At 42.8% G+C, this 19,095-nt stretch overlaps 1 protein-coding gene and 1 pseudogene across 7 annotated transcripts in view; both read left to right on the top strand.

Annotated features, from left to right (window-relative positions):
- Nepl16 (Neprilysin-like 16) overlaps nucleotides 1-19,095 on the top strand; it is a 2,088,045-nt gene that overhangs the window by 1,933,431 nt on the left and 135,519 nt on the right. The window lies entirely within an intron of this gene.
- On the top strand, nucleotides 9,003-18,288 carry LOC137238762 (uncharacterized; annotated as a pseudogene).

Raw genomic sequence — 19,095 nt, forward strand, 5'->3', positions numbered from 1 at the left:
TCTTTCCCGGGATAGCGCGATATACCCCATCGTACCAGCTGCTTTTGCGGGCTCGTTTGAGACCTATGATGTCCGGAGCCACGGTACATAAAGAGAGAAAAATATGCTCCGACTGCAACAGCTGCATTCATATGTGCTGCCTAATTACACTACTGAGGACCTCGTAGTAGTGGCCATTGAGCAAAAGAATAAGCAGGCATTTATCCTGGCATCCTGCTACATGGCCCATGTTGCGGGGGTTCCACCGATGGAGTGCAAGAGGCTAGTACAGGACGAAGGGCGCAAAGGGTGGTTGTTCATAGGTGCGGATGCAAATACGCACCACAATGCGTGGGGAGGAGCAGATACGAACGAGAGAAGCAAAACTCTATTTTGTTACATCCTGCAAACCAATTTTCTGATAGCCAACAGAGGAAATGTCCCTACATACACAGGCCCAACATCCGGCAATGTTCTGGATATTACATTGCGTATGTCACCTGTGGTGTGTGGAGAAGGGAGGAACCCTTACCTTTTGTTACATCCTGCAAACCAATTTGCTGATAGCCAACAGAGGAAATGTCCCTACATACACAGGCCCAACATCCGGCAATGTTCTGGATATTACATTGAGCTCCGAACGTGACATATCAAGGTATGATTGAATGGTTCTTGATGGATCATCCTTCTCCAACCATGCGTATATCACCTGAGGTGTGTGGAGAAGGGAGGAACTTTTAGAGAATGTCAACGAACTGGAATAAATTCCAGAAACAGGTAGAAATAAAACTGGGAAAACCCAAAGAGGTTGCCAATGTGGAGGAACTGGAGGAGTCTAATGAATTCTTAACAAGGACGCTTATGACTGCATATAACAAAGCTTGCCCTCTAAGAAGATACAGGGGAAAAGCAAAGCCGCCATGGTGCAGCAATGAGCTGAGTCTTCAAAGAAGACAAGCACAAGAAATGTTTCAGCTAGCTAGGGGTATTGCACCACCGTCCTCACCCGCAGCCACATGAACAAACTAGGGGATTCATACCTGCATTGTTGAAAAGAAAAAAATGCTGAAAAGATGTAAATAGACATGAGGGGCAAAGTTAGAGGGAGAAAAATATGAAGGCCTGTCCTGTCAGGTGAAGTCTTCCCACCCTCTTCAGCGCAACTCGCATTGTATTCTATAAGGAAGGAAATATTCACCGGAATAACAGTTGTTTAATATTGTTAATACTATTAGTTAGAAATTGTTATTATAAAATAACCGTTTGCCTGCGTGTAAAAATTAGTATATAAGGGCGACGAGTTCGCATTAAAATTCAGAGAGATTAGGAGACAAGCATACGAGTCGGTAGGTTTTATGACTACCGACCAAGAGTACACCTGAAGGTTTTTGACTTCATTTGTACTAAAAGTATATTCGTCTGGAGGCTTTATTACTCCATTCGACCGCAGAGGTTGGCTGTTTAGGCCACCAGCCTTAATATTTCGAACCACCCTAATGCGCGCATTAGTTATTTTATTATTAATACCGGTAACGGCTAACACCAGCCGAGAGCTAACTTTGAAGGGGAAAAACTCAACGAAAGTTAGCTATCGGCAGATGCCGCGGACCTTTTCGCGGTCTTAGCTTTCCTTCCTTTGCTTCAAACCAACCATTTTCCACATTTTCCATTTTTCGACTTATAATTAATTTTGCCGATTAGTCAAGTGTAATTTGTGAGCTTTGAATTGCCAAGTGTAAATTTCTTATATTTGCGTGCGATCGCGCCCCACGACACGGGTGCCACCGCGCCGAGGAAATTAATATTCAGACGCATACTTCAAAATCCCAAGCAAAAACAGCACCTTTTTTAAAAAATTCTTATTGGAAATATTCGCATTTTGGAGAAATCATAAAAGTTTGAAGGAGGTTATTACAATATTAAAATCATCGAAAACCACCGAGAAAACAAACTAATACAAATACCAACTCGTCATCTCACAAGACATTCACACACACATACAGTCCATTAAATCATCACAATATAGCATCACATCTTACAGTCATACAGTAGCATACAGCGACATCACAACATCAAACAGCCCACTCAGCAGCATCACATACAATCCATTAATCATCACAGATCATAACATCACATACAGTCCATTACAGTCAACAGCATATCATACATTTTCAACATCGCAGTACACACTTCAAGTTCACGTACAACATCCCATCAGACAAATCATCACATCAACACAGCGCCGATCAGCGACTCACTTAAAGAACTTAAGGTACGTGGTCTTGCTTGGTTGCACAAACTTTTTTTTTCTATTTACGTGATTTTACGTGCGGAAGGTGTATTCCGTGATAGACAAAAAAGGCAAAGCAAGTGAAATTGTTAGATTTCGTGGTTATAAACACACCAATCGCCTTTTGACGATCGGGTAATTCCCCCCACCAGTGGTAAGGGTTACTCGACACCGCTCAAGGCAGACAGTCAGTGAATTTTTTTTTAAGTTTTTTTTTCACACTCATCACTGCACTGTGTTGTACCCCCTCATCGTCACATACATTGACAAACTTCCTAGTCAGGAACCATAATTTCACTTGGTTGATAGCCTTAGCTTATCTATCACAGAATTCGCTTTATTAATCAGTTTACGAGCTGAAATAATACCAAAAAGCCGAAAAATTAACACTGCGTTGGGTGGCTAGTGGCTCATCACAATTGGTCACAAACACAATTTATACTGATCGCTTTATATTATATAGCTGTATTTTTTTCAGCGTTTTTTATAATAAATAATTAAAAGTGTAATTTTCCACATTAAGTTGGATAAACAAATTAATTTTCTTATTTATATTGGGAAAGATACCCTGGTTGGCTACTCGGGAATACTCATCAACGTTCACATCACACTTTTTGTATACACATTAAATCCTCGTTGGGATTTCTATCTGTGGTGCAAATTTTACACACTATATCCACATTGGGATTACCATCTGCGTTTTTAAATTTTTTAAACACACCAAAGTTTTTTGGAAAATATTTCTATCTGTGTCCAACACACCTGTTAAGACACATTAAATATTTGCAGACGATTCTCTGCTCTGCATTGCACATCTCTGTAGGCACATTAAATCCTTTCAGGACTTCTATCCGTGTTTAATATCACTTTGTACACACTAGAACCTTTCAGGATTTCTATTTGTGCTGCATGTCACTACATACATAATAAATCCTCTCAGGATTTTAATCTGTATTTTATATCACTTTATACACACTAAATCCTCGTCAGGATTTCTATCTGTGTTTATTTCTATATCACTGTATACACATTAAATCCTCGTCAGGATTTCTATCTGTGGCTTACATAATCCTCGTGAGGATCTCTATAAGTGCTTCATATCACTGGCCATACAGTCATTCACGTCAAGATTTACATCTGATTCAAATTTTTGCTTATCACTAAATTCACATAAGATTGATATCTGTGTTAACACATTCAATCAGACCAGAATTTCAATCCATGTGTCTTTAAGGATTGTACTTATACAGCACAATCACAGCAGGATTGATAGCTGGGCTACGTTCAAAAAACAAAACACACTTATAATTATTGCTGCGGTTGAATACGCACCAACGCCACTAAGTTTTTGCCTCCAATCTCGAACCCTTTAAAGAAACAAGATATTCAAATTAATAAAATCAATGGAGACTTATATGAGATTGGCTGATTCCATAGTCGAGATTGAACAAGAGTTCAACTCCGCCCCGGCCGAGTCCCGGAACAAGCACACCCTTGCACTACTGCAAGAGGAGCTAAGGGCACTATGGAAGAAGACCAAGTCCACATATGAAAGTCTTCTCAGCAATACTGAGCTGTCCAAAGACGAGCTCAGCTCACTAAGAAAGAAGAATAAAAGTTGCTTCGCATGCTACCTGCAATGCATGTCTGCTGTGGCGGCTGAAGCTGAAGCTAACACCCCACAGCCGGCAAAAGATGAAGCAAAGGATGAAGACTCTTCGCGCCGTGAACATAAAATGCGGCTGCCGCCTTGTGACACCGATGTATTTAAAGGCGACTACTTTTCCTGGCCAGCCTTTAGATATGTTCACGGCGATATACATCCACAATACTGATCTGAAAGATGTCGAGAAATTATATTATCTAAAACAAAAAACTCAAGGGGAGGCAAAAGAAATAGTGGGAAGGTGCTCATTAACAAACGGGGGTTTTGCAACCGCCTGGAAAAATCTAAGCGACAGGTACGAAAATAAACGTATCCTCGTCAACACACAACTAAAACTTTTATTTAATCTGACGGCAGTCGAGCAGGAGTGTGGAAATTCAATCAAAAAATTGCAACGGGAGATAAACAATTGCATCTCTGCGCTACAATGTCATAATATTGACATCACAAATTGGGATGCAATCATAACCTACTTATGCTCCACAAAACTCCCTGAATCTACATTGGCTCTTTGGGAACAGACCGTAGAACGAAAGACAGATATCCCGAAATGGGAGGATATGGAAAAATTCCTGTCCAATCGCTTCCAGACATTAAAGACTGTTTCTGATCTTAGGGGTAACAAAACTACAAAAGCACCCAAAAGTCAAAATTCGAATTCTATGGAATATTCTACAAAACTTGGGGTTTACCAAGCTAGCGTACCAAAATCGGCACGTAAGATGCGCAACAGTACGGAGCACAAATTACGAAATTGCCAAAAATTCCGTAGGTTGTCTACGTCAGGGAAAATCGAATTTGTAAAAAACAATAGTTACTGTCTGAATTGTCTGTCGGGTGGACACACCGTGACACGATGCACTAGCCAATTTTATTGCAGCACGTGCCATGTAAGGCACAACACCTTGCTCCATCTTCCGACAGCACAACCAAAGACAACTCCTCAAAGGTAGAATCAAAACGCCACCGACAATACACCTTCAACCTCACAGCAGGCTAGAGCAAGGGTGGAGTCTGAATAAAGACAAGATAATGCTAATAACATCTCTTCGTGTCATGCTAACACCACTAAAGGGGTGTTATAAGGAACAGCACGTGTTAATATACACTATAATGGAGTGAAATTTTCCGCCAGAGCGCTGATAGACTCTGGGTCCGAATGCTCTTTCATAACAGAAAGACTAAAAAAGCGAATAAACCTTCCATCCAAACGTCTGCATGTGCAAGTGTCAGGAATAAATAATACACCATCTGCACAGGTAAAGGAATCATGTGCGATTACCTTAGGTTCGCTTACAGACCCCTTAGTAAGCATCAATACAGTGGCCCTAGTCCTGCCTCAATTAACAGGGGACCTTCCGACTTGCCAAGTGAGCGCAACGACTCGGCAAGCGTTCCCTGATCTGATTCTGGCGGATAAGAATTTCTTCATTAATGAACCAGTCGATCTCATACTTGGAGGCGACATTTATCCGCAGATAATACTAAACGGTATACGGAAGAACGTTCTAAATACGCTTCTCGCCCAAGAAACCATCTTCGGTTTGATTTTAACCGGTCGTGCAGATGCACCTCACCCAACCAATACGCGGGTACCCTTTTTCAATGAATTTAGCCTAAACAAGCAGCTAGCCGCTTTCTGCGAACTTGAAAACGTACCTACAAAAAAGGCCCTGACCGAAGATAATGCCTATTGCGAGGCACTATATAAAAACACAACGGAAAGGAATTCAGATGGAAGATATACCGTCGCCCTTCCATTCAAACAAAGCTTCCCAAAAACCGTCTGTTTGGGCTCATCTCTCAAGAACATCTGTTCTCAGTTCTATCAGAACGAGACACGCCTAGCCAAGACACCGGCACTACAGACGGAATACAATAGGGTACTGACAGAATACGTCACGGGCACATGTCTAAGGTGCACACCGTAGTACCACCACAATCAACTGATTGCTATTTCTTGCCGCATCATGCGGTGATCAAAGCAGAAAGCACAACGACTAAAGTAAGGGTCGTATTCAACGCGTCGTGCGCGACATCCAATGGCACAAGCCTGAACGATGTTCTGCCCACCGGCCCAGTACTTCAAGCCGACTTAAAAACACTACTCCTTCGATGGAGATTCTACAAGTACGTCTTCAACAGCGACATTGAGAAGATGTAAATCTGGGTAAAGGAAAATCAAACTCAGTACCAAAGAATAGCCTTTCGACTCAAAGCAGAGGACACTGTCAGCGTGTATGAGCTCAACACGGTAACCTTTGGGGTTAACTGTGCCCCCTATCTAGCGATCAGAACCCTACATCAACTTGCAGATAACGTCGAGGCATCTCTGCCAACCGCAGCGCGCACATCTTGCGAAACAGTATGTACGTCGATGACGTCCTTGCAGGGGGCATAGCACCGAGTCAGCAATCACGGCTCGCGATGAAATCACAGCTGCATTAAATTCAGCAGGATTCCCTCTGCGAAAGTGGACATCTAATTGCAGTAGGATACTACAGGGCATACCCAAACCTCACAGGCTTACGGAAGACTTTTTGGAGTTCGAGGACGCGAGCATGGTAAAAACCCTAGGCATCCGTTGGAACGCGCATTCCGACTACTTTTATTTCACAGCGAAACCAATCGAAAACCAGGACATCTTAACAAAGAGGGCGATCCTATCTGCCATCGCCAAACTCTTTGATCCTTTAGGCTGGCTCGCCCCAGTTATCATCGTAGCCAAGATATTAATGGAGAACATTTGGCTCGAGGGGACGGATTGGGACGAACCGGTATCCGCAATCACTTTAGATGGGTGCAAACCTTTATGCAGGAGTACCCCGCCATTAACCGGATTCGTATACCTCGGTGGGTGCACTTCACACCAACCAACGATATCGAAATGCACGGCTTCTGTGACGCGTCCGAAAAGCCTACGCGGCTACGGTTTACGCGCGAGCTAAGATCCACGATAGGATCTACGTTAGCCTACTCATGGCAAAAACGAGGGTGGCACCAGTAAAAACAATTTCACTACCAAGATTGGGGTTATTCGGTGCTGTCTTGCTGGCTGAGACTTTGGAAAATGTGATGGAGAACCTGCACTTAGGCACATTTAACATTCACCTATGGACAGATTCGACCATCGTCCTAGCATGGATTCGAAAACCCCCGTGTTCCTGGTCAACATTTGTAGCTCACAGGGTGACACAAATCGTGGAGAAGGTAGGAACGAAAACATGGCATCATGTCGAGTCCGCATCAAATCTAGCGGACTTAGCCAGCAGAGGACTTCCAGCCCCGGACCTAGTTGACAACTCTTTGTGGTGGCAGGGACCTTCTTGGCTGCAAGAAGGCAAAGCGAAATGGCCGTCTCAAGGCGAACAGGAGTACCACACAAACATCGAAGAAAAACGAGTACACGTGCATGCAGCAACGAACATCAACAATAGCGAGGATATTCTTGATCGGTTTTCCAATCTATCAAGGGCGTCTAAAACGTCCTTTAAAGCAGAGTCGCACCATATTTCGCCTGACGAAATTAAGGCTACGACTAGCCGCCTCATCAGGATATCCCAAACCAACCACTATGCCAAAGAAATAAGCTCTCTGAAAACTAGGAAACCCATCGCGACCAAAAGCGAGATTCTCTCTAGACCCCTTTATCGACGAAGATAATGTACTTCGGGTGGGGGGTCGTCTCAACGGATCCAGAGACGTTTCCGTCGATGAGCGTCACCCGATAATCCTCCCTTACGCCTGCCGACTCACCCGTCTCCTAGTCCAGTTTGTCCACACCATTTCCATACATGGCGGAAACCAACAAATGCTGCGGCTCCTACGCACGCAGTATTGGATACCTCGGGTCAAAAACATGATCCGATCCATCATTCACAACTGCAAGGCCTGTACGCTATTCCGGAAACGTTCCCCGACGCAACTCATGGGAATTCTACCTGCGGAACGCACCACCTTTTCTCGGGCATTTACCAACACAGGGGTTGATTTCGCCGGACCGTTTGACATCAAGTCTTACAGCGGACGAGGATGCCACATGTCCAAGGGTTACGTCTGCCTATTCGTCTGCTTTGCGACTAAGGCGATCCACTTAGAGGCGACTAGCGACCTCAGCACCGCCGCGTTTCTAGCAGCGTTTAGTCGGTTTGTCGCCAGACGAGGATGCCCGAAAAACCTCTATTCCGATAACGGGACGAACTTTGTCGGTGCGTCGGTGGGCTCTCCGCTCAGAGTTCAAGGCCTTCCTCGTTGATGCGCGCAGCCAAACCCTCTCTAAATATGCCCACCAAACCCTGACATGGCATTTCATACCAGCAGCTATTCCTCATATGGGCGGGCTGTGGGAAGCGGGAGTCAAGAGTTTCAAAACTCATTTCAAAAAGATCGCATCGCATTCTGTCTCAACTCCCGACCCCTAAGCCCATCTTCAAATGACCCGTCCAACCTGGAGCCACTTACCCCCGGGCACTTCCTAGTCGGGGGCCACCTACTAGCGCCACCCGAGATTGACGTCAGCGAGAATCGCGCTTCACTCGTCAATCGATGGGAAAAACTTAAGGCGCTGCATCAAACCTTCTGCAAACGGTGGAAAACGGAGTATCTTACCGAATTGCAAAAGCGCGTTAAGTGGAAGCATCCACAATCAAATCTCAAACCGGGGGACCTAGTCGTCATTAAGGAGGATAATCTACCCCCCACCGAATGGAGACTAGGTCGGATAGCCAATCTTCACTATGGCCCCGATAACCGAGTTCGAGTTGTCGAACTGGATACGGCAAGGGGACAAACCACCAGACCAATCACGAAATTGGTCCTACTACCAGCCTCCAGTGAGGGTGAGGGAGACTTGTAACTCCCACCCGTTATAACAAACCCCCCTTAAATAAAATTAACCCCGCTCTCGTTCACCCCGAAAGAGGCCAACAAACCGCGTAACCCAGCTCTCGTTCACCCCGAACGAAGCCAACAATCCTAACGTAGATCTACTATCAGCGACATAAATGAAATAGCAAAATAATTGGATGGGCAATCGATAAAAACTTTGTAGTTTCAAGTGCAGATGCGATGGAGCCAATTGTGAAATATGACAGTTGTGAAGATATCTATATTGGACCCGGAGATATAATACCAACTAATACTGGCCAAAAAAGGCATTTCGATTATTTGAGTAACGCTAACGCATGTAATGATGGTGTATGTAGTGGTGTGACGGACTTTTCCTTTGACTTTGCCGGGGTTAGCCTCAGTCCGTCCAGGGTTCCTGAAAGTAGAAATTCCTACCGGTCCTTCTAAAAGAATAACTCTGTTTTTTTCTTATAAAACGATACAAAAGTATTTATTTAATAAAAATTCTATTCCTACTCCTAGCTGATTCCCTTGCTTTGTAAGAGGTGACTGAGGTAATAAAGCCCTCGGCCACCCCTGCGGTCGAATGGAGTAATAAAGCCTCCAGACGAGTATACTTTTAGTACAAATGAAGTGAAAAACCTTCAGGTGTACTCTTGGTCGGTAGTGATAAAACCTACAGACTCGTATGCCTGTCTCCTAATCTCTGAATTTCAATGTGAACTCGTCACCCTTATATACTAATTTTTGCACGCAGGCAAACGGTTATTTTATAATAACAACTTTCAGCTAATAGTATTAACAATATAAAACAACTGTTATTTCGGTAAATATTTCCTTCCCATGAATTTCCATGCACCATAATGCTCCTTATTGAATACAATGCCTTTGTACTTGCTCATACTGCGCTTTCCAGCCGTTGCTATAATTATTGTGTGTTTGTACATTTGTTTGTGATCACCTGATTCTAATGTTGTGTTTTGCTTTGCCCAATGCGTCTGCCGTCTGTAGTATGGCGTGCGTTGGTGTGTTGTATGCTAGTGCGTAGATATGTATAGCGAAATTTCAATTAGTAGCGGCGCTTATTTTGACGACTTGCTGCTCATCTCCGTTCACTTAAGTTATTATGTATGTTGTATTTGTAGCCGGGTGTATTGGATTTTGAGTGTGCAAAGGGTTGATTGACCGCTGCATTTTTATGTTTTGTGCGTATCTACCTCCCTTCCAAATATTCAATGCATGTTAGGGTGATCCTATATTTAAAATTTATGTTTGCGAAAATGTAAATATTTTGCTTGCGTGCAAAATTGCGCAAGTCCAATTTGTTCTTCATTTTAATAATTATCAATTCAATGTACAACAGAATATATGTATTTAGGGCATAATTCGTAAAGGTATACATATGTATATTTCTGGTGCTTTATATAAAATATATAAGTGATAAATTCAAATATTATTATAAATTTCAAGTTATTTCAAAACGTATGTTCTTTAGAAAAATGTATGGATATGTGTATGTTGTGAGGATACAAATTCCTCGGCTTTGGGGTCCTCACACTCCCCCCTCACCTGCCGCAATGAGATTCACCGTCACCAGGTCGGTGCGGGTGATCCGTACGCGGAAGTGGTGTTCACTCATGCTACTTCGTCGTCGTTGCCGTCGCTGGCCATCAGGCTCAATATATCGCTGCTTTTGTCGTTGAGGCTGCCGTTGACCCCGCTGGCCTTACGGCTTAATATTCTGCTGTGGTCGTTGTGGTTGAGGCTTCCGTTAACCTCGCTAGCCTTATGGCTTAATATTTCGCTGTCGTCGTTGGTTGTTGGCGTTTCGCTGCCCTTCCCGTCGGCGGTATGTGTGATGTCAGTCTATAAAATAAATGGAAAACTGGTGAATTTTCCTTGGGGTGTTCCCGCCATGTATGGTGGATTTAAAAAAAAAACGTGGTGTATCATGCGCATAGTTAAAGAGTATATTTATGGGATATTTATGTAATTATGGTTAGAGTTTACCGAGCTTTTAGTGGTTGATTCGACTTCCGGGTACTTCTTGATACGAAATTTCTTCGTGTGTGATTTGACACTGTCTCGGTTGGGCGTGTCCGTTACTACTGATTTCATCCGGATTGAATTAGAATCTTAAAAAATAGTCTGTAATTCCGCAGTTGTCTAGGGGTGTGTGTTCGTTTAAGGCTGCCATAGCGAACGGCCTTCCCAGGTGTAATCTTGATCCATGCGCCGGTTCTCTGGCGATCTGTAATTTATTTTCTGGAAATATTCGTACCTGATTCTCCGCAATGTTTTGTAATTGACCGTCTCTATATGCTATCAGTTGTTGACTTGTACCTTGGTTCTCTCCGTGTTGTCTCTCGGTCTCTTCGCTGACTCGTGTGAGCGTACCGCAAATGGCTACCTCGCTGTTCTTTCTCTGTTGTTGTACCTCGGGATTGTTGTTTGCTGTTCGATTTGACGATGTTGACGTAGTTTGATCTTCACTAGCGTCCTTCTTGTATCTCTGTTTATGACTTTGCCTCCTGGATTCGTTGTTGTCGGCGGCGTCGGCTGCGTGGTATACTTTCAGCTCACTAAGGTGGGCTCTCCTCCTCCTTCCTCTGATGACTTTGTCTAGCTCTACGAGCACTGGGACACAAAGTTCGTTACCCGGTGAGGTCCACTGTACCTGGGCGCTAGTTTGGCTGCAAAGTTATCCGCCGCTTTTGACAGCTGATGTTCCTTTACCAGCACTAGGTCGCCTATCGCTGCTCGCCATTGCCTTCTTCTTAAATTGTAATACTTCGCTTGCTCTACAGATGCTATCTCTCTTGCTTCCGTCGTACCACCTCGAATATTTCTTTCATCCTCGTTGACTTCTCTCCTGGGTTCGCTAATTTCTCACCTGTACCAAATGTCTGCTCATAGTAAAGGCTGTTGGGGATTCTCGGTTCCCTCCCTTGTACTATGTATGCTGGACTGTAGCCTGTCGATTCACATACACTTGTATTTAATGCCAGTGTTATCTCTGGTAACAACCCATCCCATGTCTTCTGCTCTTTTCCCGTAAGTTGTGCTATCATCCTCTTGATGTTCCTGTTTGCTGATAAACTGTGCTCCGTTGTCCGCAATAAATACTTTTGGGACGCCGAACCGTGCCAAAATCCTCTCTCGGAATCATCTTATTAAACATTCTGTCGTTGCCTTTCTGATTGGTATTACCTCTACCCATTTTGAAAATTTTTCTAAGAATACTAGTGCCATCGTGTTGCCATGCTTCGATCGGGGCATTGGACCAACAAAGTCTGCACAGACTGTTGCCCAAGACTCCTCTGAAATTTACGTTAGCATCTTACCCGCGGCTGGCTGTTGACTCGGTTTATATATTTGGCATGTGTGACACTGATGTACGCACTTCCTTATATCCCTGAACATTCCTGGCCAGTAATAACATGTTGTTGCTCTTGCTATCGATTTTCGAATGCCCATATGCCCTGCGCTTGGTGTGTCGTGAATCTCCTCTAGCACTCTGCGTCTCTGTGGAGTCGGCACACATAGCTTCCATGGCACTGCATCTTCGCCATCCACCTGACTTCCTATGCGTCTGTACAACTTTCCATCCTCGATAACGTACTCTGGGTATTTCTCCGGGGCCTTTCTTACATCTTCCATCTTTGCTTTAAGCCACTTACACTCGGCTTTTCCGTCATCCATCGTCTACGTACCCAACTGCTCGTCCATCGGTTGCCTTGATAATGCATCTGCCACAACGTTCAACTTTCCTTTTCGATACTGTACGTCAAATGAGTATTGCTGTAGTTCCAGCGTCCATCTCGCAATCCGACCAGTCGGACTCTCTATCGCATTCAACCATTTCAACGCTAGGTGATCTGTTATTACTGTAAACGTGTATCCTTCTACGTATGGCCTCATTTTTCGTATTGCCCAGACTATTGCCAAACACTCCTTTTCTGTCGGTGAGTAGTTCATCTCTGCCTTGTTTAACCTGCGGCTTGCCTATGCTATTACTCGCTCTTCGTCGCCTAAACCTTGCGTAACTACTGCACCAAGACCAAAATCACTTGCATCCGTCTGTAAAATAAACTTCCTTGAGAAATCTGGACAAGCGAGGACCGGTGCCTCCGTCAGTGCTGCCTTAAGTACTTCGAATGCTGATTGCTGCTCTGCAGACCACCTCCACTTACTACCTTTCTTAAGCATCGATGTTAGCGGGTGTGACACTTGTGAACAATCCAGCACCAATCTTCTATACCATGACACGACTCCTAGAAAACGTCGTAACTCTCGTATATTCTTCTGTGGTTCCAATTCTTTGATGGCTGCTATCTTGTCTGGGTCGGTATGGATGCCTTCCTCGCTAACGACATGACCTAGATATGTTAACCTTTTCTTAAAAAACTCACATTTTTCCGGGTTTATCCTCAGGTTCGCTCTATGCAGCCTTCGAAATACTTCTGTTAAATGTGCAATGTGCTCTTCCAATGTTTTACTTGTAATGATAATATCGTCAAGATAAGCAAACGCGTATGGTTCCAATTCTGGTCCTATGACACGACCAAGTGCTATCTGGAAAGTTGCTGAGGCTGAGTGCAAGCCAAATGGCATTACCCTCCATTGGTATAGTCCACGCCTAGGTACTGTGAATGCGGTGTATTGCTTGCTGCTTGCTTCCATAGGGATTTTCCAATATCCATTTTTCAATTCCAAGCTACTGATAAATCTCGCGCTTCTTAATTTGTCCAAGATATGTTGTATACGTGGTAAAGGGTATGCGTCTGGTACTGATCTTGCGTTTAGTTGACGGTAGTCTACGCAGAGTCTCCATTTGCCATTCTTCTTCTTTGCCAAAACTATGGGTGCGCTGTGCGGGCTATTCGATGGTTCGATGCAACCTTTTTCGATCAGCTCGTCGACTTCCTTGTTGATAATTTCTTGCATTTTCGGATTCTTCGGATAGTACCTTTGCTTAATTGGACGGTCGTCCCTCATAACTATTTTGTGTGTGGCCACGTTGGATACTCCTGACATCTTTGCAAATACCTGTAATTCTTGGTTCAGAAATTTACTCACCGCATCTTCTGTCTTGCTAGTTGCTATCGCCTTCATTGGGTTGTGTTCCTTGAAATCTTCACTATTTTTTCGACCATAGTTGTACATGTCACTACCTCTTGCTTCCGTTCGTCTACTCTCAACGTTATTTCTTGACCACCACATCTCATCTCAAAGTTTACCTTCGCCAGATAGTCCGTGCCGATTACCACCTCATCGCCCAGTCCCGGTAGGATTAGCATCTCGTTCCTCTGTACTTTAGCACCCATTCTTAATTCTGCATCTACCGCTTCTTTGATTATTATTGTTCTGCCATCGCCCATTCTTACTCGTGTCTTTACTTCCTTGAATATGCCAGTTTTTAATCTTCTCGCCATTGCATCACTTATAAAGCTCCTCGTCGCTCCCGTGTCAACCGCTGCTACCGCTTCTTCTCCGTTCACATACGTTGTTACCAATATACGGCCCTTTGTGTATTTGAACATGTCTAATTTCTCCGAAGATACCATCCCTCGGTTCCAATGTGGTCTCTGGTCATTTCCCTGTGGCTTCCTACAACAATCACGCGTGAGCACGCCTATCTTACCCATTGTCCAGCAAAATTCTCTTCTTATGCCTCGGCACCCGTATGAAAAGTGACCGCCTCTTCCGCATCGTCTGCAGGCCGTCCTTGTATCTACATATTCTTGTTGTGGCTCTGACCTCTGCTGTTGTTGGATTTCTACTCACTCCTCCTGTCTTTGTTCTGTCTGGAGACACTGGTACTGACCTTCTTGACGCCGTGGTATGAATGGCCTTGTGGTAGGTCGCATTGGTTCCCTGTCAGGAGTAATATTTTCATAGTCTTGAGCTAAACTTACCAGCTCCTCAAGATTGCTGGCCTCGCTTCGCTTTATATATAGTTGGTACTCTCTGCGTGAGTTTCTGTAGATGCGGGTTAGTTTCTGCTCTTCGGTGTAGCCCGCGTGACGCATGAGTCCTTGTAATACTAAGGCATAATCTTTAAATAGCTCACCTTGTCGTTGGACGCGCATTCGAATATCATCTTCTAATTGCTCTAAGTATCGGGAGCTTAGAAAGAACTTCAGGAAGTCCTTCTTGAAGGCGTCCCGCTCGTGCCAATGCCGGTTGTTATTCCTGTACCATACCAATGCTTTGTCCTTCAATAACTCCGACAGCGCTTTTGGAATTGTGTTGCGGTTGATTTCATACCCATCTGCTAGCTCCTCAACTCTTTCGATGAATCCTAGGGGATCTTTGCCTCCGTCGTACTTTAATCCCCACTTCCTTACTCTGCCCATGATCGTTACATATGTGCCAGGCTGTTGAATATAATTTGTCTTTGCGTACGTACCAGGCTGCTGAATAAAATGTACCGGTGGTTGTCCGACCTCCAATTGATTGGGTGCACCATTTGCCTGCCTATCATTTCTTCGTGAATTTAGTTCGCTGCTTGTCTTTGATGCTTGTGGATTTGTTAACCGCGCATGCCGAATCGCCAACTCTGTGAATCGATCCCATAAATTCTCGTTATCCTTCTCCTCTTGGATGAATGCCGCCAATCGTTTTCTTAGTTCGTCAACCGTTCCGCCATCCTCTAGCCCAAATTCCGTGCTGTAGGCTACCAGATCCTCTCGAGTGAGATAGTATATCCATGATACCTTTACCATTGTTATGCTTTATATCCGCGTCGTACTAACCCAGAAGTGTGTGAATCTTGTTTCCCCTCTTCGTTTCTGATGCTCTGAAAGTATATCTTAAAATTTGATTTGTTTAACCTGCTCGGGCGCCAAAATGAGGCGGACTTTACCTTTGACTTTGCCGGGGTTAGCCTCAGTCCGTCCAGGGTTCCTGAAAGTAGAAATTCCTACCGGTCCTTCTAAAAGAATAAAAAAAAAATAAAAAAAAAGAATAACCCTGTTTATTTCTTATAAAACGTTACAAAAGTATTTATTTAATAAAAATTCTATTTCTACTCCTAGCTGATTCCCTTGCTTTGTAAGAGGTGACTGAGGTAATAAAGCCCTCGGCCAACCTCTGCGGTCGAATGGAGAAATAAAGCCTCCAGACGAGTATACTTTTAGTACAAATGAAGTGAAAAACCTTCAGGTGTACTCTTGGTTGGTAGTGATAAAACCTACCGACTCGTATGCCTGTCTCCTAATCTCTGAATTTCAATGTGAACTCGTCACCCTTATACACTAATTTTTGCACGCAGGCAAACGGTTATTTTATAATAACAACTTTCAGCTAATAGTATTAACAATATAAAACAACTGTTATTCGGGTAAATATTTCCTTCCGATGAATTTCCATGCACCAAAATGCTCCTTATTGAATAAAATGCCTTTGTACTTGCTCATACTGCGCTTTCCAGCCGTTGCTATAATTATTGTGTGTTTGTACATTTGTTTGTGATCACCTGATTCTAATGTTGTGTTTTGCTTTGCCCAATGCTTCTGCCTTCTGTAGTATGGCGTGCGTTGGTGTGTTGTATGCTAGTGCGTAAATATGTATAGCGAAATTTCAATTAGTAGCGGCGCTTATTTTGACGACTTGCTGCTGATCTCCGTTCACTTAAGTTATTATGTATGTTGTATTTGTAGCTGGGTGTATTGGATTTTGAGTGTGTAAAGGGTTGATTGACCGCTGCATTTTTATGTTTTGTGCGTATCTACCTCCCTTCCAAATATTCAATGCATGTTAGGGTGATCCTATATTTAAAATTTATGTTTGCGAAAATGTAAATATTTTGCTTGCGGGCAAAAGTGCGCAAGTCCAATTTGTTCTTCATTTTAATAATTATCAATTCAATGTACAACAGAATATATGTATTTAGGGCATAATTCATAAAGGTGTACATATGTATATTTCTGGTGCTTCATATAAAATATATAAGTGATAAATTCAAATATTATTATAAATTTCAAGTTATTTCAAAACGTATGTTCTTTAGAAAAATGTATGGATATGTGTATGTTGTGAGGATACAAAGTCCTCGGCTTTGGGGTCCTCACAGTGGTGGCCAGTATAAGATGCAAAATCTGGGATTTTCTTTGCCACAGCAACCACCTAAACGTTATCGCAGAGAAGCTGCAGTGCTATTTTCGCCGCCATTTTTTTGAAGTGCCCGAGAATATGAACTCAAAAACTGGTGACACCATTATAGCGCGTTGCGTTTCTTGTCGAGTTGTGTTGCGTGGACACAAAAATGTATCGTCCAATTTCATCAAACATATGAAGCGTGCACACCCAGAGGTATATAAAATGTATGATATTTATAAAATCCTTGGCATTGTGACAAGATCGGCAACGGCGGTTGCTACAGGAGAGCAGGGCTATTTTGAACCCACTACGTTCCTCGAGGCTTTGGCCCCGAATTCCAATACCTTTAATCCTGAAAGCAACGGAATAAGTATTGAAAATGAGCAAGACTCTGAGGCCAACACCACAACCGACGCTGAAAACTCTCAAGCACATTCTAATACAGATCATACCGATACCATCGAAAATTCAAACGATTCACAATTGAATAAAAATCAAACTCGCGGCGCAATTGGCAACACCAAACAACCAATTCAACAATCAGAAGTTAATTTATCAAACAAAACACTACAAGCAATGAGGAAATTATTTGATGAAAAACTCAAGTCTTTTGCTACAAAAACTGAATTGACTGAAGTAACTAAAAACATAATGAATCAGTTACGTTCGCGACAAACTACGCCATGCTCAAGTACAATCGGCGGCGAAGACGATGAAGAATATGATGATAATAATGAGGAAAATTGATGAAAGGTCCAAAAACTTTGAAAGAGAGTTACAAAATTTGCGCGAACGTTTAGATCAGACTGAACAAAGTAAACGCATGTTACAACGCGAATTGCATCTATTCGAGAAAGTTGTACGTAAACGTAGATTGATTATAAGTAATTTACCAATAGCACCAAATCAACAGCCAAAAGCTGCAGTTGAACAATTATTGAAAGAACGTTTCGATCTGTCGAATATTATGTTGGAAAGTGTAACAGTTATTGGTAATAGAAATAGGCCGAATCAGGATCGCCAAACTCTGCTGGTGCAGATAGTACATGAGAATGATGTGAATGCGATTTTCAGAAAGAGCTCCTGTTTAAGAAATACTGGCATTTATATTGAAAGTCAAATGTCACAAATAACAATGAGACGTAAAGAAAAATTAATGGTATTACGTCGTGAAATGCTGAGACGAAACGGTTCTTTACACATTTTAGTACGTACTGCACCAATGTTGGTATGCGATACATTTTTCCATTGGTATGATTTCTTGGGTTTATGCATGGGTAATTTGGATGCACCCGAGAATGAGTTGGTTTGTGGTGAGGAAGCAATTGAAGAATTGAAGAAATTGACAAATCTGGATATGAAAGAATTCTTGAATGTTTTAAAAAATTATGATATAAGATAAAATGTTAATACAAAAGCCATTTTATGCTCAAATAATGCAATATAGCATAATTGTTTTAATTTTTATCACATTCTTTAATCAAAACTTTGCTTGTAATATTTTACTTGATTTTATAGTATATGTTAAAAGAAAAAAAAAATTTTACTCACCATCATCTTTCTTCCATAGTCCCCTCGAGACCCTGTGGGTGCCTTCATATTGAGCAATGCATTTTGTTCGATTAGTCGTTAAGCTGCAATAAAAATTAATTCTTTATTAGCATCTACTGACGGTACAATAAAATATTTTAGTGCGCACCTATTTTTTCGTTACAACACGTTAAAGCTCAAGTGGAGTTGAGACTACGACCGCCACCCTTCTTTTTAACCGTATGCCTTCAGATTCCAATTCACGTTCGAGCACATTTGGCTTAGGTGCATCTAACATCATGATCATGATAACTAAATCTTCAGTACGTGCTACAGCGATTACCTGCCGACCACGACCTTTGCCCTGCGCGGCACCGTCAATAATTCCAGGAAAATCGAGCAACTGTATATTGGCACCTTTATATTCAATGACTCAATTAAGGCCACGCGCGCATCGCCACTTTTTAACACATCGAAACCATCACCTTTCTCTCCCAATTTGGCTGGTTCCAGCAATTGAGAACGATACTTAGCAAGCTTTGCTTTCGGTTGCTTTGTTCTTTTGCGTGCGAACGATTTCTTTTTTTTAATATTCCCAAAATCGACTCCGCGCTTTTATTTTAATTAATGCCTAAGTAGTTTTCTATTTCGTGTTAGAAAAGTCCATCAGTTTCACTTA

The sequence above is a fragment of the Eurosta solidaginis genome, chromosome 1 (assembly GCF_040869045.1).
Source record: "Eurosta solidaginis isolate ZX-2024a chromosome 1, ASM4086904v1, whole genome shotgun sequence".
NCBI classification, from domain to species: Eukaryota; Metazoa; Arthropoda; class Insecta; order Diptera; family Tephritidae; genus Eurosta; species Eurosta solidaginis.